Source organism: Schistocerca piceifrons, chromosome 1, assembly GCF_021461385.2.
Source record: "Schistocerca piceifrons isolate TAMUIC-IGC-003096 chromosome 1, iqSchPice1.1, whole genome shotgun sequence".
Taxonomy (NCBI): domain Eukaryota; kingdom Metazoa; phylum Arthropoda; class Insecta; order Orthoptera; family Acrididae; genus Schistocerca; species Schistocerca piceifrons.
In genome coordinates this window covers 150,541,093-150,564,900 of record NC_060138.1, presented here as the reverse complement: position 1 = coordinate 150,564,900, position 23,808 = coordinate 150,541,093, and positions in this window count along the sequence as shown.

The window sequence follows — 23,808 nt, the reverse complement described above, 5'->3', positions numbered from 1 at the left end:
TCTTCTACCTCACCGGCACCTCCTTAGGTGAAGCTAGCACATTATACCATGCATTACGATGAAAACTCTATTTAGAATATTTTCTTACATGAATAACTTTATCTTCTCTTGTTCGTTGCTTAGCTAGAGAACTTGCTAATTTGCTTAATATATGTGAATCAGTTGGAAATTAATTCCTGTATTCTTAAATTCATAGTTGATAAAATTCAGACGCAATATCACCAATTGTGGGGCATCTGCAATATGCAACTCCTTGGGTCTGGCGCTGGGTGAGGAGTGACTTCCACAGTACTTGCTCGAGAGAACTGCTCAGCATCGTCAGGAATTCGATGTTGCTAACGGTTAACAAGTAGTTATTCCCGATTTTTGTTTTGAAAACCAGATAAATAAATATACAATAAAAATAGATTTATTGCTTCATGTTAGTTTTCCAACTTATATTAAGTCTTCGACAATATATTCATAAATTATAAGTGAAGAAATTTTGTTTTTCAGAAGAAATATATAAAATACTAAATAGTCAATGGTTTGATAGATTTAGGGCAATCATATGTCATGGTTAATAACCATTCTCATTAGACAGTTACTAGAACATAACAAGCAAATGGCTAGTAATCATCATCATTACTAGAGCAAAGGAACATAACAGGTGAACGACAGAAAACGTGTATTTTCCTGTCACCACAGCTTTAACATAACTGTATATCTATATGAAAACTCATAAGAAGTGTATAAAATACAATATATTAAAACATTTGCGTAACCGTTTTGCTTATCATCCTTGATGGAAGAAGGGAGTGAAAGTAAAGTTGCTTAGAAAGTCATAAGTCAGTCCACAGTGTCGAGTACAATTTAAACGTTTGAGGGAATTATCTCGTAAAAATGGCCTCAGTCCCTCCTCAAAATAAATGTATAGGCACAATTTATAGCAAACAACCATCTGGTGATGTCGAGCAGTTGATTCGGGAATACGTTATGAAATTTACACAATGTATTCTGGACATAGGCGAGACCTGTACATTCAATAGTTTCTAAAACAAAAAGAAATCCTGAAAAATTTTGCTGTTATGCTAACTTCCACAATGATTGTGAGGTCCAGCGACTCCCAAAACTGTTTGCGCCTTAAAGTTGGAGTAGTGATGATGAGATGTACTTAGGTCCACAGCTAGACAAGAGCAAGCAAATAAACAGAAGTTGTAGTTAAGTTTTTCCTCCCTGTGTCTGCTGTACCCACTCTTTAATACAGAAGGCGAAGGGAGTGGCTGCGATTACAGTAGAAAATATGGTACATATGTTCAGACGATTAATATAGTCCACAAAGTCACGTGAATCTGAAGCATGATCCACGGCAGCACGTCTGTTTGAAAAAATTACAGTTCCTCCAACTTGCACACTATAGTCATTGACTTTATGGACTTTTTATGCGAACCATCGAGCTACATCATCAAAGAGAAATCATAACTGTTTTGTGAGAGGGCTTTTTCCCATGAAGTGATTCACTTGTTTCTCTCTCAGAACCCTAGCATTTGATATAAGTTACATATATCCACTACCATCAGACACATTACTATGTAACACAGTACCGACACAAACCAGACTACTACGATGTCACCCAAATGCTTATGGAAATGGAAATGAGCGTTTGGCGTCATTGGTCCGTCCGCCTTGGTGCAAGTGTTATTATATTCGACGTCACACTGGGCGATCTGCACACCGGATAGGGATGAAGTGATGATGAAGACAACACAATACCCAGTCCCTGAGCGAAGAAAATCCCCGACCCAGCCGGAGCCGGCCGGGGTGGCCGAGCGGTTCTAGGCGCTACAGCCTGGAACCGCGTGACCGCTACGGTCGCAGGTTCGAATCCTGCCTCGGGCATGGGTGTGTGTGATGTCCTTAGATTAGTTAGGTTTAAGTAGTTTTAAGTTATAGGGGACTGACGACCTCAGAAGTTAAGTCCCTTAGTGCTCAGAGCCATTTGAACCATTTGCACCCAGCCGGGAATCGAACCCGGGCCCCTTAGGGGGCAGTCTGTCACGCTGACCATTCAGCTATCGGGGCGGACACCCAAACGCTTATAAAACCACCTTTAAGTCTCATTTAAACTAAGGTAAATGGCTGGCAGTCTACATCTACATCCATACTCCGCAAGCCACCTGACGGTGTGTGGAGGTGTTTCTATAATAGACATCACATATTCAAGGAACTGCGATCTTTCCTTGATACGAAAAGCAAGATGACTTAACAGATTATCTAATTTCCATCATATGAACATGGAATGATTCTACAGTAGTTTCTTGATAGAGCTTCCCTTGATAAGAAAAGCGACACGACTTTAGAGATTATCCAATTTCCAACATATGTTGTTCTTTCATAGTTCTCTACAATATACAAAGACACCAAAAGAAACTTAACATATAAGCTACAAGATATATTTATAACTTTTTCAGAACACATTTATAGCTTTATGTTAACGTATCACAAAATAACTTTGTATCACTTGTGTCATAGCTTATAGGATACACTGGTACATAAAATTACAGGAAATATAATTGTTTCACTAGGTCTCTTGTAGAATAAATTTCATTGCGACTTACAAGGTCGTGGATCTCCTCGCAATGCCAACACAATAAAATCACTCTTCACGGGAACAGAAACATAAATCAAAGAGACAATAGGTACTATGTTGATTCCGTAAGGAAAAAATAGCAATTTAAGAGGTGTTCAGCATCAATATACGACGGATGCACTGATTTTATTGGTGAGAAGAAACGTCCTGTATGTCCTGACTTAAAACATTGCCACGATCGTTAAAGCTCATCGTATCCGATACGTTATTATGGAACCCATTCGCAGAGCGCATGCGAAACTTGGTTATTAAGAGCTCTTAAAACTGAGAAGTAATTCACATCTGAAGCCAGTGACACAGACAAGTACCAGCATATAAATTTTCAAGGAATGTGACATTTTTATGAGCTGAACCACAGACTGCGAATGATTTCTGTTTTTACTTCCGTTCTTGAGTGGCTCACGGCTCGTCAGCTCGTCATCAGACATTACTGCGAAATGCTGTCATCTCAGATAGTGCAACCCAAATGCAGCAGCCAGCAACAAACGATAAAACTTGAGGAGCGTAAGTGTCTAGGTTGCTCATACGCGATTTAACGGTTAAATTGTGCTGCTATTAAAAAAAAATTGTAACCAAGGACTTATTTATTGCTAGAAGTAACAAATATTGTACACAATTTGTAAAAACATATGTAAATAATTACTCATAAATTCAAGGAGCACACACTTATGGCAAAACTGCAACCTCTTAAGCAGTTTATAAAACATAGAAAAATGAAAGTTAAATAAAGCAAACTGAGATGTAATGGACTCTGTGGTAAGTATAGAAAAATGATTGGTTAAGCTGTGAACCATAGCTTCCACCTGCATCTCCCTTTAAATTTATCTACGCATTAGTTCTAACGTTTTATACGTGTGCACTATCAGAGATGTAAGAGTTTTTCAACGAACATTTAAGCTATAGTGTCTTTATCAGAGTTGGACATTATGCTGTCGTCATTGACTATGATTTCCAGGTACTGTCTGAAAAAAGCTTTGAAAACCAAAACTAGTTAACAAGAAAAAATAAATACTTTACAATATTCACAGAATTAGTATTTTCACTCAGAAGTATAAAAATATTCCAGCAAGCTAAGGTGGAAGAATCCATTGTCTGACAGTATGTTTTACACAAGTGCAGAATTTTAGAGGCCTTGAAACAGCTTTATGAAGGTGATGTAGGTTTTAAGCTTTGAAAAAAGATAGGTGTAAATATTACCGAGCTGTTACTTTAATAAATTATGCTTGTAAAATACTGACAAGAATTATTTACACATTAATGAAGAAGGTGATAGCGACCGACCTCAGTTTGGGTTCCGCAGAAATATAGGTACACTCGAGACAGCGTAGAAGATACGTTGAATAACTGCATTTACAGCATTTGTACATTTAGGGAAAGCTTTTTCACAGTCACTGAAATTCTCAAGACCGCAGGAATAATACACAGGGAAATGTAATATACAGCTGCTACAGAAACCAGACATGAGAGGGAAGCAGTAGTTTAGAAGGGAGTGAAAAGGTTTGCACCTAATCCCTGATGTTCCTGAATCTAATATTGAGAAAGTAAATGTTTAAGGTTTTTCGACAATGTTGTAATTCTGTCTGCGGTGACAAAGTAATTACAAGAACAGTTGAACGCAATGCATAATGTTTTAAAAATATATTGTAATATGGACATCAACAAAAGCAAAACAAGGAATGGATGTGTAGTCCAGTTAAATGAGGTGAAGAAATTAGAAAGCAAGACATTAAAAGCAGTTGATGAATTTTGCTGTTTGAACACCAAACTAACTGACACTGACCGAGCTGAGAGGACATAAAATGCAGTGTAGCAATAGCATGAAAAGCGTTTCTGAAAAAGAGAAATTTGTAAACATCGAATACAGGTGTTACGAGGACTTTTTTTAAGGTTTGGTTTGGAATGTAGCCTTGTATGGAGATGTAATGTGTAGATAAATGGTTCAAGCAAGAAGAGAATAGCTTTTGAAACGTGGTGCAACAGAAGACTGGTGAAGATTAAGGGAAAATGTAATTTATCGCAAAGCCTGACTAAAAGAAGGGATCGGTTGATTCGGTTGATGGACACATCCTGAGGAATCGAGGAATCGTCAGTTTGGTGAGGGAAGGAAATGTTAGGCTAAATGAAACCAAGACTGAAATGCGTGTAGACTACAGTAGTTGTATAGAGATGAAGTAAGTTTCGCAGGATACAATAGAGTAGACATTTGCATCAAACCAGTCCGCGAACTGAAGACTACGACATCGAAATATAAATAGAAAGGCTCCTTATGTGCATCACATCTTGCAATGAATTGGGAAGTTTACGTTATGTTCTGTAGTTACGACAAAAAGCAGTTACTGAGAAAGTTCAGCGTTGAAAAACCTCGACGACTGTTTCATTAGGTAACGCATAATAAGAACTGTTAGGTGGAAGTACGAGTAGACCGGAAAAATCACGTATTAATGAGTTTCATTGAAAAAGAGTAGTGTTGGATACCAAAAAAGTCTTGAAAAATTATGTCATCGAAAAAAATGCCTTACCAGAGTCGACAACAAAAGCACAGGCGCCCAGGGGTGGGAGAGGCGGGGAGTGACGTCTGGCTGCTGGACATAGAATTCATTTAGTTTACGAATATAAAAAAGGATCTGCCACTGCACGCCTCGAAATTTTATGACCTAAAATACCTGAAAAATTCATTAAAATTACATGAAAATTCGTTAAAATGACATAAATATTATATAAAACACACTATGTAGCGTTAAAAGTAAATTAGAGTAGTGAAAGATTTTATAGGAGGAACTTAAATTACAATAAGGATAATTACCTTGAATCGCTAAGTTTTTGTTCCATTCTTTGAAGATGTACGACACAGTTGTATAACTATGTTAGAGCTATTGCGGTATGTGACAGCATGCAGAGGTTGTAGAAAGTGGGGGAACGTTGTCTTCAGGCCACATGTGAGTAGCAGGGCAATGGCAGTGTCACCACACATTGTGATTTGCCTACATCAGGGGAAAATATACATTCAGGGACAAACCTATTATTCTCTTTTGACCGAAAGTTCCTTAACCAATTGATCTTCTAAGTGGATTATGACGCCCTGCAGATAATCTGTCTTTTTGATTGACAGGTCCTTAACATATTGTTCAGTTAAGTGGTTTTCCAAGAACCCCCCACCACTTCCCCTCCAATTCCAACTCCCCCTCCCTCTCATCCCCTACCATCCGTCTAGGAACAACCCTTATCAAAACAGGCATACTTTTGATATCAATTTGATTGACTAACTAATTAAATTGGTCTTAACTTCTCCCCCTCTGGAAAACCCCCAGTCTTACCCCTCCCCTCTCCCACCTGAAAACTGGTGGGGAAAAGACTCAGTTGATTGACCATTTGGTAGGAAATCAATAGCAATGTATGGAATATTCTTTAAACAATTTAGACAATGTGTGGAATATTTTTTGTTTAATCAATTTATGGGATACAAAGCTCTGTATGGGATATGGCAAGAAATTTGGCAAGAAATTGATTGCAATGTATGGAATATTATTTCAACAATTTAGACAATGTGGGGAATATTGTTCATTTAAACAGTTTATGGAATATGAGGCAGTGTATGGAACATAGTTAATTCATTTATTTAAAGAATTTGGCGGGAAATCGTATGCAGTGTATGGAATATTGTTTAAACAATTTATACAACGTGTGGAGTATTGTTTATTTAAACAGTTTGTAGGATACGAGGTGGTGTAAGAAATATTTAGACAATTGTGGCGCTTTTTCATTCCGACTGCATAAGGAAACACATAATTACACTGTCATGGACCACTCAAACATATCTCAAAAACTCTCTCACATCTCTCCACCCGTACCGGCTGCCCAGACGCAGGATGTGCTGGAGGGACTTGGAAGCACAACCACACATATCGCATGGCTGTCAGCTATCGGCTGTTGGCTGCCATCTCAGGCGGTCGTGTCCTGTTTCTGCATGCATGAACCAATCTATCGGATACCAGCACATTTAAGACACACCTTCCTTCCAAAGCCAACACCTGATGGGAAATGTTATTAATAAACAATTAATTTCCCGTCACATGATGGCGATGTGGGGCATATAAGATGGACGCAGTACCTATTTCGCACACACAAATTGACGATGTTACAAAACTAGTAGCAGGCGGCTTGAAATTGGCTTTAAAAAAAGATTGTTACATACAAAGAGAGAGAGAGAGAGAGAGAGAGAGAGAGAGAGAGGGAGAGAGAGAGAGAGGGCTGCAGTTTGCTTTACAGATGACGTACGAACCAGCATAAGATATTTCTTTCCACCATGGAATCTAAAGTCCCCCCTGGCCTTCCTGGCGCAGTTTTCTTGTGATAAACTTCACAAACTGCTTTAGGAGTTATTACATCTGCTTTTTAAGTAATGTGCCGAATATTGTCATGTACATAACTTGAAGATGTCACAGGAACTAAATGTACCACGGCACGAAGTGAGTGAACTTTGCAGTTGATTCAAGAATATTTAAACAATTTGTCATTTAATTACATGTTTTATCCCGAGGAATATCTCCGTCAAACTTAATCAAGGCCTCTAAAAAGAATCACGGTACACTTGTGAAGCCATCCCTGAGACACTGTGAGCGCTTTTGTGGGAGTTACGACATCCTTTGCCACTGTGGCCGAGCGGTTCTAGGCGCTTCAGTTTGGAACCGCGTTTATGCTACGGTCGCAGGTTCGAATCTTGCCTCGGGCTTGGATGTATGTGATGTCCTTAGGTTAGTTAGGTTTAAGCAATTCTAAGTCTAGGGGACTGATGACCTCAGATGTCAAGTATCATAGTGCTTAGAGCCATTTGAATCATTTTGAACCACATCCTTTCCTTGTCTTTGTGGAAAAGCTGCTTTCGGAGTTACTAATCCAATTGAATGTGTCTCTAAATACACATTCAGAAAGATCGCTGCAAACAATTTGCTTCAATTTTGCTATGTATACCACCACACTTGAACACAGACACTAAAAAGATTGCGCCATACTTGTGAAATTTCCCTGAAACACTAAGGCGCTTTTGTGGGAAATACAACAACCTTACCTTGTCTTTGAGCATGAGCTGCTTCAGGAGTTACTGAATCCAATTGAATATGTCTCTAAATATACTTTCAAACAGATCGATACACAGTAATCTGCTTCAGTTTTTCGCTGTATACCGCCACAATTGCACACAGACTCTAAAAAGATCTCGGCGCACTTGCCAAACCTTCCTAAGACACTTCACGCACTTTTGCAACGATCCAATCCGGAGCAGTAGCAGTTGTCATGGCTAGGTGTTGGAGATCACTACCAGTCGGGAATTTGACGTCGCGATTAGGTATTTAAAGTGCTACAGAATTCCTAAATTGATTCTCTCCGCTGCTTTCGGAAGGAGGACGAGGAGGAGGAGGAGGAAAGATTGCAAACCAGACTCCACAACGATGCATCGAGAAGCGCTAAACACGGCACACAAAAAATACGATCTGGTCCGTAGCAGCAGTTGTCATGGTTAGATGTGAGAGACCGCTGAAACACTGGCAGATCCCGCGCACTCATATCCCGAGGTCCACACGCAGTGCGGCAGTCCCCTTTTTATGCCGCCGGTGCCAACGCTCACAGGTCGGTGAAAACCACCACAGCCGTGGACGCGCGTATATGCCAGCGTGCACCACCCCCAGCCATGGAAGGCGCCCGAGGACGATCCGAGTAGTAGGAATTCTGATGCTATCAAAGCGTCCAGTGCAAACACCCGTCATTCAACACACTCTTCTGCTTCTGTCGCTGCTCACTCGGAACACTGATGACTTCGCTAGCCCCCACTACCAAAGACAAGCTCATTCTTCGTAGCTAACAACCCGTCACAGACTAAGCTAATCCATTACTTCTGGCTGCCGATTCCTTGTGACCGCCCACGCAGCCAGCTGCAGTGCACTGCGAAGCAAACAGCTGGAGCCTGGACGTATAGAGTAGTTCTAACCAACTCTACTCCGACATAGACCACCCAGTTTAAAAACTCCACTTTACTGAATCCGAGAAGTGATGTTGTTGACCATAAGACACGAATTTCTCACGCGAAATATAGATTTCTCTCTTTTATACAAGTCGTTTTCGAAGACATGAAATCGGAGCACACACGCTTTTTCACATCGCTGAAGTATCGTTACTTGTTGTGAAAATCTTGTAACAGTATGCCATAGGCTACAATACCTCTAAGTATTCTCTCATCACGTAGGAAAAGATCTTTTCTTACCTGTTACGTCATGCATCACAGGATTACGATATTAAAATTATCTTTGGCCAATGATGGAGTGCTAACATATACCTCCGTCACATGATGCCTCCTGACTTTCGAACTCCCTTACAGTAATCAAATATTTAGTCACCTACGAAGTCTCCTAAGGTAACAACATAGAGAAGCTGTAAATATCAGGTTTATACTGCATATAACTTTATGAATTGAAATGTTGTCAAAAGATATCGGCACAGTACATCAATTCAAGAATGATATCTGTGCTACCCTAGCCATCGCTTCCACTCGCCAAGAGACAAGTCACTAATATCAAACTGATAGGCTGATTAATTAAATTGATCGTGAGACTCACTTTGCTTGGTGAGTGTAGGAGTCAGATTACATTCACCAGGTAGCTCAAGTGAGAATCTCTGAAGGGAAGACAATGTCCTTTTCGAGGAACATTATTGAGAACCAACACTTTAAGCTGACTTCTGAAGAATTCTACCACCGGTAACATACAGATCGCATAAGGACTGCGCTATTAAAAACACGATTACAACGACTATTTTACTGTTGCCCTAAATAAAAAGCGGTCTTGGTTCTACAGGCATACCCAAGAATAGCTGACAGCATTACACTTTCCGATAGAAATGCTGTCTCCAATTTGGAATCAAGTCTACCCATTCAACCACAGATTTGCGTTGGATACTATGGAGATGTCTTTTAATGATTACAGCCACTGCTGACTCATATTTGTGACACTCTCATCTATCGAAAAGAGTCACCTTTCTTTTTTTTTTTCGAACCAATCTGCTACAGAAAAACTTCAGTACGGTTTTTTAGACAGTCCCTCTGCATCTTGTATCTGTTCCTCAGTCTCTGCTCCGCCATTGCTCCAGTTTTGTCGATGTGTTCATCCCAATTTAAGTCGAAACTGAACAGAAGTCGGAGAGCGATATACCTACCACCTTCTGCATCCGATGGAGAAAATTATGAGCTGAGTTAATACGACAGGACCGTGTTTTAACCAATCAGTGGAAATAGGAATATGCTGCCATAATACCACCAGCCACGTAAAATGTGTAAGACGAGAGCCAAACGACGCTTCCTCCTGCAGCAAGAGGTAGTAGAAAAAAAGCTATATGAGCAGTCATGGTGGCGTTTCTTACGAGAAGTTAGGAAGACTCTACATTATATGGAAATTTGGTGAAGGACGAAGATTTTGCTACTTTATTGCGGTCCGTCTCCAAACTACATACAGGTAATGCAGTCTGAAGAAGATCTGCGTCTCTCAGGCTGCATTCATATCTGTCGCCCAAACATTCTCTCTGTCCTCGTTATTTTGAACCATTCAACAGAGAAATAACGTCATCCAGTAGAGAGCTCGATAAGATATTATGCAGTGTGACGCGAAATTGAAGCGTCGCCCATCCACCAGTGTCAGCCCAGTTTGCAGGCGAATATAAGTTTGGCTCTGAGCACTATGGGACTTAACATCTATGGTCATCAGTCCCCTAGAACTTAGAACTAATTAAACCTAACTAAGCTAAGGACATCACACAACACCCAGTCACCACGAGGCAGAGAGAATCCCTGACCCGGCCGGGAATCGAACCCGGGAACCCGGGCGCGGGAAGCGAGAACACTACCGCACGACCACGAGCTGCGGATGAATATAAGTTTAATTTAGTGTTTTGTTTATGTATTTTGTAATATTTGTAATTGTTGTGAATTTTCTAAAGTTTTGTATTTATTTTTATGTTTCATGTACGGAGAGGGCGGCGCAACGAACGGAGACAGCATCTTTACTGCCGGGACCAGAGAGAAAATTGCTGGCCACTATACGTCGCGGGTCGACAGCCAAAGAGCAACAGAAGATCCTGAAACCGAGTTGTTGCGTCGTGCATCTAAAAACTGGAAAAATAAGAATTTGTAACGTTTCTACAACAATGACGTCATAGAAAGTTTAATTATGTTGTAAATGTTCAGTCCTATCTTGTCAAGGCTCAGGTTCACGTCTATATGTAGTATATAGGAAGATAATAAACTAGTGTATACTACAAAAGTTTAAATACGTGTTCCGAGAATTTATTTATGAAGAATTATATTAAGGAAGAAGCATTACTGATTTATTTGACAAGATTGCTAATTTGGACAACGTTCATCGCGAGTTTGAGTCTTAAAAGTTTATTCAATGTGGTTTTAATATTTATTAAAGCAGATAACTTGCATTAATATAATGTCTGAGAAGAAACAAACGACATCTAAATTGAAAAAAGTTTGCGCAAACCAATTGGACTGAGTGACGTAATTCTGCGCATACGACTCAAATGATGATGTTTTAATTACAGTTTCATTCAAGAACCATTCAGAGACAACTTTAAAAAGAATTGAAATAATTTTGAAGTGTTTTGTAACTGACGTAGGTGACGAAGTCTGCACATGGTCATATGTCAAAAGAAAATCATTTATACGAATCTTACGTCGTTACACTACACCGTGGCGACCTTATAAACAGGACTTGTGTGCAACTAAGACACACAGGTACGAAACAAGACATCAAGAGTCCTTCGGAAGTCAACGCGAGTCTTCGTGGAGCCTTCACCAGCCAGCGGCGACTTCGCGAGTGTGGGCATCTGACGGAGCGCACCTAAGCAGTACGATCACGCAGTTATTCCACGAGAAGGCGCATCGGTTGGGCAGCAGCTGAACACTGCAAACCCCGACAACCTTTTTCTCCCTACACTAACAGGCCCAGTACGTCAGCTGGGGGCCTTCCTCCGGCTGGTATTAGAGGTGTTGCTGAGGGCTTCGCCTGTCTACGGTGCGGCCGGCCGTGGATGCAGCCAGTGACGTCTCCGGTATTCGACTCAGCGTCCTGCCGGTTGTGGAAGCGGGGTCGCAGCATTTCAGCGGCTGCATCGACGGCTGTTACTTCTGCAGTCCATAGCAGCACACTGATCACCGAGAACTACAAACTGCTATATTAGTGTACGGTGAGTCCTTTTTAAGTTGGAAGTGGAGTGTTGTACATAGGGAGTGTGCTTTTAATAGGATTGTTGATTACAAGTCCGCGTGTGTAACTAGTTAATATCCCACAATAATGTCGGGAAGTGAAATGTCAGACGAAGAGCAATCTGTGTCTGATAGGAGCATGAGATCCCTTTTTAGGGCGATCGCTAAATTAAAACAATCTAATGGGGATTTTTTAGCTGAATTAAAACAACCTAACGAAGAATCTACTGCTAGATTAAAAGAGGAACTAAAACAGGAATTAAAACAATCTAACGAAGAATCTACTGCTGGATTAAAAGAGGAACTAAAACAGGAATTAAAACAGTCTAACGAAGAATCTACTGCTAGATTAAAAGAGGAACTAAAAAAGGAATTAAAACAATCTAACGAAGAATCTACGGCTAGATTAAAAGAGGAACTTAAAGGGGAGCTAACAAAATCTACAGACAGGTTACAGGACACATCTTAATGAAACCAGTCGAGAATTAAGTGATAAAATAGAGGCTTCTAAAGTTGAAATGCAGGAAAAACTAGTAGAACTTAGTAATAAGATTGCTGATAAATGTAAAAGGTTAGAAGAACATATCCAGGAATCGCGTGAGGAAAAAGCTCGCATGTGAAATGATATTACTGACTTAACCAAGAGACTAGATAATGTCAATGTCTTAGTTGTAAATGAAATAGAGAAAAATAACGATAAGTTACGAGATGAATATTCTATGCAAACAGAAACTGTTTGTAGAGAATTATTAGAATCTATTAAAGATGTTTCTACCAAACCTGTAGAGACTTCTTCAATAGATCATGTAGAATTAGAGACATTACCTCATCGAGTAGAAAAAGATCATACTGAAATAGAAAAGATGAAATTTTTGATTACCGAAATATGCAGTAACCTTGAGACTTCCAAAGATAATAACATTGACGAAGGTACAGAGCGTTCACATCGTGAACACAGTGAAGAATCGATATTAGCTAACCGTGTGTCCAATACAGAAATGCGAATTCAGGAAATTACTAAACGGTTATTGGAATTAGATAATAATGAAAACGTTTCATGTAGTAGAAGTAATAACGTAATCAGAGACAACAGTCGCATCGTGTTTGCTAGCTCGGACGACAACAATACAAATAAAGAAATCACGGCAAGCAAATCCGACGCAACTCCGTCTCTGCAATCTAAACAAAATCCAACTATGTCTCTCGCAGAATGTTGGGATGATATAACGACAAATTCAAATGTAGCAAGTCGATTTCCTGTATTCAAAGCAGGAGGCGAACGTCACCCTATAATCTTTATAAAAGCTTTTGAAACTTCATTATCTCCTAAATGGAGTAATGAAAAACGGATTCAATTTGTAATAGGACATTTAGAAGCAGAAGCTGCGGAATGGGCAGTACTGCATAGAACTGAATTTAGGGACTGGGATGATTTTGTTAAGCAGTTTAAACAAAATTGTTGGTCAAGAGGAAAACAACAACACTTAACTTTAGAGTTGTTATACCCTCCTCCATATTCTAAACGGTGGGGAGGTTATAGGAATTATTTCGAATGGCATTTAAACCGTGCTAAATTAATTGAAGAACCAATTACTGAAAGTCATCTAATACGAGTCCTAATTAGTAGGTTACCGTATTATGTAAAGGAAAGAAAAATGTTACTCTACGAATTGTCCATCCGAACGAGAAAAGGAAGACCTTGTATTAGTACGATCAATAAGGAATGTAGAAAATTCTTCTTTATCTTTGAAGGTCCATATGTTGTTCATAAGATTGTACATCCCAAAGCGTTACTTCTTATGGAACCTTCATCAGGTGTAATTAAAGGATTATATAGTGTCGATCAAATTAAACCCTTCATTCCTAAATAAGTTAATATTTAGTATATGTTACATACGGACAAGCGTTCATAGTTAATTCATGTGAAGTTTTTCGTGATAGTTACGTGTTATTTTAAAGAAATGACAGGAAGTTTAAACAAGTATTCTACAATAATCTACCGGTACTTCAAAAAGGGAAAGATAAGTAAAAGGGGATTTATATGGAAGAAATTTTTGTTATTAGGTCAGAAGGAATTTTGTATATTTTATATTTACTCGAATAGTAGGAACCAAAGGGGATGGTTAATAATTTTAGGGACCATGGACGTCCAGAGCTATATGGCTCACGAGAACATAGCAGAGTGCCTTTAATAGAGATTTGTAATAGTGTTAATATAGAACACACCAAACGGAGCTCTCTCGCTTGTTTCTCCTAAATAAATTGCCATTACCCAACAAAGTGACCGAAGGTACAGAAAGCCGTGCCGAGATTCTAAAGAAAGTTTTGCTTGATTTCTTCTTGACCTCATGCATAAATAAAGCATTATGGAAAAGAACGACGCAAAGTAAATAGTACTATTAGTTATAGTGAGAAACTTATTAGTAATATATATTTTGGAAAGAATAACTCTATTAAATGAATAAGACTGAAACTAACCTATCACAATTTGAACGCTCTGTCCTAATGTAACAACGTTAAAGAACGTACTAAATTATTATTTACTAGCAACTATTAAATGAAAAGGAGTAATCTCCATATATTCGGCTATGAATTACCATAATAGCACAATTAAAAGTAAATGACAAATAGTCACAACAATATCGTCATAAAAGGATTGAATCTATCTAAGAGCAAGGACTTTAGATTACGGAAAATGTGAGAAAAATGTATAATATTAACAGTTAAATATTGTATATAGAAGAAGTTTTATTTTCGGTTATAACCTGACAAACTGAGCTTGTAGGTGGAGTATGTAGTGGGACGCGAAATTGAAGCGTCACCCATCAACCAGTGTCAGCCCAGTTTGCAGGTGAATATAAGTTTAATTTAGTGTTTTGTTTATGTATTTTGTAATATTTGTAATTGTTGTGAATTTTCTAAAGTTTTGTATTTATTTTTATGTTTCATGTACGGAGAGGGCGGCGCAACGAACGGAGACAGCATCTTCACTGCCGGGACCATAGAGAAAATTGCTGGCCACTATACGTCGCGGGTCGACAGCCAAAGAGCAACAGAAGATCCTGAAACCGAGTTGTTGCGTCGTGCTTCTAAAAACTGAAAAAATTAGAATTTGTAATGTTTCTACAACAATGACGTCATAGAAAGTTTAATTATGTTGTAAATGTTCAGTCCTATCTTGTCTAGACTCAGGTTCACGTCTATATGTAGTATATAGGGAGATAATAAACTAGCGTATACTACAAAAGTATACGTGTTCCGAGAATTTATTTATGAAGAATTATATTAAGGAAGAAGCATTACTGATTTATTTGACAAGATTATTAATTTTGACAACGTTCATCGCGAGTTTGAGTCTTAAAAGTTTATTCAATGTGATTTTAATATTTATTAAAGCAGATAACTTGCATTAATATAATGTCTGAGAAGAAACAAACGACATCTAAATTGAAAAAAGTTTGCAAACCAATTGGACTGAGTGACGTAATTCTGCGCATACGACTCAAATGATGATGTTTTAATTACAGTTTCGTTCAAGAACCATTCAGAGACAACTTAAAAAAGAATTGAAATAATTTTGAAGTGTCTTGTAGCTGACGTAGATGACGAAGTCTGCACATGGTCATATGTCAAAAGAAAATCATTTATACGAATCTTACGTCGTTACACTACAATTGCTGTGTCTCTGTCTTCTGATATACTGAAAACAAATACCGTCTGTGCGTCAGCATTGACCATATGTGGTGATCGCATTAAAAAAAAGTGTATTGACCTACTGGAGCAGGTGGCCAGTGACCGAAGTCGTTCCCACAGACCAGTATAAAGTTTCATTGCCTGTACTGTAGGAGGACCATATCCGATAGACTCTGTCGCAATTCCCCATATTCTATAGCTGCGGTGTGTTTGCTCTGTTTTCTGTATGTCTGTGTCTGTACATCTACCTTCAAATCCTATCCTGAGCATGGTATATTGAGGTTCCTCTTCCAAACATCGTTCCGGATATAACAGATGGCAGATCCACACTCAGACACTAACTGTGGTCTACTCTGAGTCATGGGAGCTATCTGTGAAATATCTAAAGACACAGACATACTGGAAACAGAGAAAATGTACTGCAACTGTATAATATGTGTCTGGAAGCGATTGGAAGCATTTGAATATAGTGTTATACTCTGCCGTCCGACCAGAAAAATATTTCATTTACGCTAGGTGTTAACAACTGTACTACATTTATAAGCAATTTTAGAATACATTGCGAGAAGCGATGTCATGGTCCCATGTGCAGAAGTGACATAAAGTCGATGAAGTTACGAAAAATACGGAAAATACGTATAAACTGGGGAAAAATTGACCAAAATTCAAGGGAAACTGAGGACGTATGAGGGAGTACTTGATTGTCTTCTGCTTGGTGCAGGAAAATTCTTGTACATGGGAACAAGTATGCGACAGCAAGAGGAATATGAGAAAGATCACAAGCCTAGGTGTGACTGCAAAGTTAGCGGCAACACCCATAAAAAATTTTATAAAGAGTTAAAGAGGGCTGTATTACCAGCTGGGGTAACTGTAATATACAGCTACAGGATGGATCCCATGTTTGCATGTTTGACCGTGTGCAAGACTGTAGAGGTGTTTCAAACCTTGACAGTCAGCGTTTACAATGTGCTTCTCTGCACTCTCCACCAATCACAACCATGCGGTGTCAGCTAACAAATGCCTTACAAACAGTTGCTGTATAGTTTTTTAATAACATTCTGCGAGGTGCATTCAAGTTCTAAGGCCTCCGATTTTTTTTCTAATTAACTACTCACCCGAAATCGATGAAAGTGGCGTTACTTCTCGACGTAATCGCCCCGCAGACGTACACGTTTTTCACAACGCTGACGCCATGATTCCATGGCAGCGGCGAAGGCTTCTTTAGGAAAATCGCTGAGGCAATAGCAGCACAGCTGGTGAATGTGCGGCCACGGAGAGTGTCTTTCATTGTTGGAAAAAGCCAAAAGTCACTAGGAGCCAGGTCAGGTGAGTAGGGAGCATGAGGAATCACTTCAAAGTTGTTATCACGAAGAAACTGTTGAGTAACGTTAGCTCGATGTGCGGGTGCGTTGTCTTGGTGAAACAGCACACGCACAGCCCTTCCCGGACGTTTTTGTTGCAGTGCAGGAAGGAATTTGTTCTTCAAAACATTTTCGTAGGATGCACCTTTGGAACGCAATGGGTAAGGATTACGCCCTCGCTGTCCCAGAACATGGACACCATCATTTTTTCAGCACTGGCGGTTACCCGAAATTTTTTTGGTGGCGGTGAATCTGTGTGCTTCCATTGAGCTGACTGGCGCTTTGTTTCTGGATTGAAAAATGGCATCCACGTCTCATCCATTGTCACAACCGACGAAAAGAAAGTCCCATTCATGCTGTCGTTGCGCGTCAACATTGCTTGGCAACATGCCACACGGGCAGCCGTGTGGTCGTCCGTCAGCATTCGTGGCACCCACCTGGATGACACTTTTCGCATTTTCAGGTAGTCATGCAGGATTGTGTGCACAGAACCCACAGAAATGCCAACTCTGGAGGCGATCTGTTCAACAGTCATTCGGCCATCCCCCAAAAAAATTCTCTCCACTTTCTCGATCATGTCGTCAGACCGGCTTGTGCGAGCCCAAGGTTGTTTCAGTTTGTTGTCACACGATGTTCTGCCTTCATTAAACTGTCGCACCCACGAACGCACTTTCGACACATCCATAACTCCATCACCACATGTCTCCTTCAACTGTCGATGAATTTCAGTTGGTTTCACACCACGCAAATTCAGAAAACGAATGATTGCACGCTGTTCAAATAAGGAAAACGTCGCCACTTTAAGTATTTAAAACAGTTCTCATTCTCGCCGCTGGCGGTAAAATTCCATCTGCCGTACGGTGCTGCCATCTCTCGGACGTATTGACAATGAACGCGGCCTCATTTTAAAACAATGCACATGTTTCTATCTCTTTCCAGTCCAGAGAAAAAAAATCGGAGGCCTTATAACTTGAATGCACCTCGTACTGTATGTCTACCGAGGTAATAGTGATATATGCAAGTTGACTGTTGTCTTTGATGCCTTCTTGGAAAAGAGAGTCATCTGCATCTAAAGAAGTCATGGTCTGCGTTAAAAGATGATAGAAAGTAGATGGTGTGATCGGTTGAGAGCAGTTGTAACGAGGTATGATTTAATGGTAGACTGATGACGCATTCTAGAGAGAGGGAGATGTTTCTGCAGGTCATTTACACGCATTGAACCATTTTTGTCGTTGTTCTATCGGGGTGCATAAGTTGCATGGCATAACCTGTGATCGATTCATATAGAACTACGTGTTCTGTGTGTGAGTTAGAGCACAATCTACCTACAATCGTTAACTGTAGACCTCTCCGTATCATCAGTCATTACAGAACATCCAGCTGATGTGTGACGAAACATACCCATCGGTGGAAAACCTGAATAGGTACCATCCTCTAGATGAACGAAGATGTGCCTGGAGTACTCCATTTCTCTGTCACATCCTGGACATAAATCGAGACTTCCGTTTCATATAGGTACGAAGTGATTGTTACTACACTTGTCATGTTCGTCCTACCCAAAATGCATGCATGTGGATCATCGGGGAGAGGGCAAGTCAGAATTTTTTAGTAGGTTGGCTTATAAGACGCGCCAATATTCTCGTAGAAAATCAACAGCTCATGGGTATGTCAGCAATTTGACCATATACAGATTGAAAACTGTGGAAAAATATTAAAAAATAGTTCAAACGGCTCTGAGCACTATGGGACTTAACATCTGTGGTCATCAGTCCCCTAGAACTTAGAACTACTTAAACCTAACTAACCTAAGGACATCACATACATCCAGGCAGACAACCTGCGACCGTAGCGGTCACGCGGTTCCAGACTGAAGCATCTAGAACCGCACGGACACACCGGCCGGCAAAAATATTAAAATTCATGAACTAAAAAAAATTCGCGGAAAACATGGTATAATCAGGAAAAATTTATGTGAAATACGTAAAAACTGAGAGAAATGCGGTGAGATATGTAAAATCGCGAAAATCTAGTAAAATTACGGAAATTCACTGAGAATACATAAAAATAGAGAGAAGTACCATGAAATGAGTATTGAGCAAAATCAATAAAACTGCATGCTCTGGAGGAAGATAAGACTGTTACATCTTCTCTGGCTACTGATTGTGGTGTTTATTTCCTCTTAAGATGTCACTATTTCTTCACATGCGTTTTCGGCTGCCGGAGATCATTTTATAGGACTGTTGTGAACATATAATAGTTTCCGAACCGTAATCGGCCTTGAACTTCGTAAAAAACAGGCGTCATACACCGAGAGTTTTTGTTTTACAAGGAATCGATGTTTCATTTGCTGTGCAAGGTAGTAGTTTTATCACTTTGCGCTTTGTCGCCATAGTTTATCGTAGAGAAACTTTTAGAGAGAATGTATGTCATGTGCTGGGAATATATTTCTTACATTGGTATATTAACAGGGTTGCATTCCACATGACTAATAGGTCGGAGACCGCACCGCTCTAGCATTATAGCGTGTTTTAAGTGCAGAACAGTGTATCCTTAGAAATGCATGTGTTTATGTTCCACGATCATTTCTCTCTTACCAATACCGTCTTGGTACTGACCTCAGACACTAGAACAATACTTCAAAATTGATAGCGCGTTTATTTATGTAAAATGCTTCAAACTACGTCTGTCTGGAGCTCCATCACGCATAAACCACACGTTTCTTTTTCCTAACTGTCTGTTATATATCATTACAACACTCTCATATCTACTATACAACAATTAGGGGTGCTAACCTCCTCGACATGCGCGCATTTGAAGAAATGTTGTGCACTTGGACGGGCGTCCTTAGTAAGACAGATGTGTAACAATCTCGACTGAACAGTAGTTATGGACTCTCCTCGTTCTGTTCCTTCACGAGAATTGGAATGTAGTAGTCTACTTCTGGTCAGCTGTAAATTAAATCAGCGACTGTGTTGCAGTAAGGCTTGGTCAAGGGCAACGTAAGGAGATCTTTCAGTCTCTAACTTTATCCTAAGAATGTGAGAATGCTCTGTGACTCCCATCCACATAGGGAAAATGGGCGATTGTAATCGTGAATTTCGCACTATGATCGAAGTGTTAGAAATATGTAGATCAGTATAGGATGACGTCTAGTATACTTCAGTATGTATATATTCGAGAATTTACCATGAGTGGATATACTGTCCAGTCATCTATCTACATTCGCAATCTAGTACAAGGCACTCAAGAAGTGCTTATTTAGCGATGATACAGCAACTGGGAAGCAAGCTGCCATGTCATTGGTCAGCAATGAAATTACGGGAAAATTGGTAAAATTGCTAAGATTGATGGCCCTATCAACTGTGGTGCTTATTGTGGTACATAGACGGTATCTTTCCCATCCCATCCATGCACTGATACATTGTTGATTACCACATAATGATAAACTGACATCACTTGCTTGAGATGGAAAGAGTGCCTTAGAGGGAGCAACACCTTTCAGGGGTGGCCTGCACTGAAATAGTGATGTATACACGACTGAAATAAGAGGAATCAATCAAAACAGAACACTGAGACCTCTGCTGCCCAACCACTGTGAAAGACGAGATTAAATGTAGAGGTCATCAATCACCTTCGGGCAGGTGTTTGGAATTGCTCCACAGTGCTACAAAACTCCTTCAGTTTACGTATGTTGTGACGTCTACTGCATTTTTTTCAATAAGAAACAGCCTCTTTCTTTTATGTCAATCATCCTGTGTGTTGTCGTAGAAGCAGCAACATAATTTACACCATGCAATGTCCAGTTTTCTGTGAGAGCCAATGGATCAATACGTGTTAATGTCAGTTTAGAACAAGATACAGCATGAAGTTGCTCCAGAAAAAAATGGATTGCAATGTAGAAAGCTGTAGTCATACACTGCTTTGATGTGTTACAGCAGAAAAAACAATGTATCAAGCAACAACTCACAGATCCTCTCTTGTGACTGCTGGTATCGTCCTCCTACAGCACAGGCCGTGAAACTTTATGGTCTGTGGGAACGACTTCAACCACTGGCCACCTGCTCCAATGGGCCAATACATTTATATTTAATGGGTTATCACATGTGGCCAATGCCAGCACGCAGACGGTATTTGCTTTCAATATATCGGAAGACAGAGCCACGGTAATATCTTATCAACTTCCGTACCAGATGATGTTAGTGGAGTTTTTATATTTCATAGTTTTCTCTGTTGGATGGTACAAAATAACGAGGTTAGAGAGAATGTTTGGGAGACAGATATGAATGTACCCTGAGAGATGCAGCTCTCCTTCAGATTGCAGTTCCTGTATGTAGTTTGGAGACGGACCGCAATGCAGTAGCAAAATCCTTGTCCTTCATCCAGTTTCCATATAATGTAGAGTCTTTTCTCCATCGGATGCAGAAGGTGGTAGATATATGGTTCTCCAACTTCTGTTCAGTTTCAACCTAAATTAGGATGAACACATCGACAAAACTGGACCAATGGCGGAGCAGAGACTGAGGAACGACACGAGATGGAAAGACTGCCTAAAAAACTGCGCTGGAGTTTTGCTGTAGCAGATTGGTTCGAAAATAAGAGAAAGGTGACTCGTTTCGAGATATGAGAGTGTCACAAGTGTAAGTAGGCTGTTTATGTTTTCTTATTGGCAACGTTACGTAGCGCTCAATATGAAAATCACTGGCTGTGCTGTGTGCAGTCTGGGGCTAGTTTGCATTGTTGTCTGCCATTGTAGTGTTGGGCAGCGGCAGCTGGCTGTGAACAGCGCGTAGCGTTGCGCAGTTGGAGGTGAGCCGCCAGCAGTGGTGGATGTGGGGAGAGAGATGGCGGAGGTTTGTAATTTGTCATGAACTGATATATATATTATGACTTGTGATGATATCAAGGTAAATACATTGTTCGTTCTCTATTAATATCTTTCATTTGCTAACTATCCCTATCAGTAGTTAGTGCCTTCCATAGTTTGAATCTTTTATTTAGCTGGCAGTAGTGGCGCTCGCTGTATTGCAGTAGCTTGAGCAGCGAAGATTTTTGTGAGGTAAGTGATTTGTGAAAGGTATAGTTAAATGTTAGTCAGGGCCATTGTTTTGTAGGGAATTTTGAAAGTCAGATTGCGTTGCGCTAAAAATATTGTGTGTCAGGTTAAGCACAGTCCTGTATAAATTGTTCAAAGGGTACGTTTCATATGGCGACCCTATAGTCTACATTCCCGGCAAGGAGAACATTGTTGCGGACGCACTGTCACGCGCACCGGCTGGGCTTGAGAAAAGTATCACAGAAGGCAACCTCCAGAAAAATTTCAGTATTCTTTACATTCAGAAAGTCGCCTTTGAAAACTTCATCACCACATCTTTAAAGGACATTGCTCATGAACAAGATAAAGATCCGATTTGGAAGGACATCAAGAGCAAATGGCATGAAAAGACACACACACAGATTCGGCATTATTACCTGGTTAGAAACAACATACTCTTCAAACGCTGCACTGTTGATGACAAGCTATGGGTACTTTGCATTCCAGACGATTTTGTTAATAAGCTCATTTGGTACATTCATTTCAGCTACGCACATTTTGGCCCACGAAAATGTTATCATATTCTTCGAACGACTTGTTATTTTAACAATATGGAAAAAAGAATTCGAAGAGTCTTGTCTATTTGTAAACTTTGTCAAAAGGCGAAACCATCTACTGTCTCACATCGTGCTCCGTTGTTTCCTATTATTCCTTCTAAATTAAAAGAATTTGCGGCTGTTGATCTCTTGGGACCGCTTGTCAGAACATCTAATGGATTTTCGTACGTTCTAGTCGCTGTTGAACTTACTTCAAAATTTGTTTCTTTCACACCGTTACGTAAAGCCACTGGACGGTCTGTATCCAACGCCTTTGTTAAAAATTTCTTACGTGAAGTTGGACACGTTAGCAAAGTCATTTCAGATAACGGACCGCAATTCAGATCTGCTGTTTGGTCACGTATGCTTCGCAACCATAAAATCAAACCTGTTTTTATTTCATTGTACTCACCACATTGTAACCCCTCCGAACGGATTATGAAAGAAATCAATAAGCTTTGTAGACTTTATTGTCACAGAAAGCATCAGCATTGGGACAGATATTTACACTTATTTCAAAACGTGCTGAATGAAATGCCTCACGACTCCACTGCTTTACCACCTACTCTTGTACTGAAGAATGAAGAACCACCGAACAGAATCAGAGAGCTTGTACCTTTCCCGAATACACGTAAACTTCGACACAAAGACATAATTGATTTGGCTCTTAAAAATATAAAATCTACAGCAGACAAAAGGAGAAAACTACACGGTAAAGCAAATGCAAAGAAGTTGTATATTGGTCAGAAAGTTCTCATTAAAGCTCATTCATTGTCACATAAGAAGAAACACTTGAGTCACAAATTCTTTCTAGTTTACAATGGACCTTACAGAATCCGACGTATACCACATGATAATTGCGTTGAAGTTGAAACTCTGCGTACTAGGAAGAGTAAAGGTTTACACCATATTTCACATGTAAAACCGTTTATTGAAAGATAATCTGCTTTTTAACTTTGTCTTTGCCATAAAACGTTTCACTTCACGTTACTAGTATGCTTTAGAAACTGTTACCATGCAACAATGTTTGAAGTTCAATATCCAGCCAAGAACCAAGAGAAATTATTTAAACAGAAATTACGAATGCATTGTTATTGCGAACAGACGACACAGTGTAATTGTGTGTGTACATTCTTGCTTGTTAGTTGTACGATTAGAACATTTACCAGTACTCCTAATGAGATTTTAATGCAACATTTTGGTTTACTTGAAAATACATTCCGGATTTAAAGTACTTTCTGAGAGAT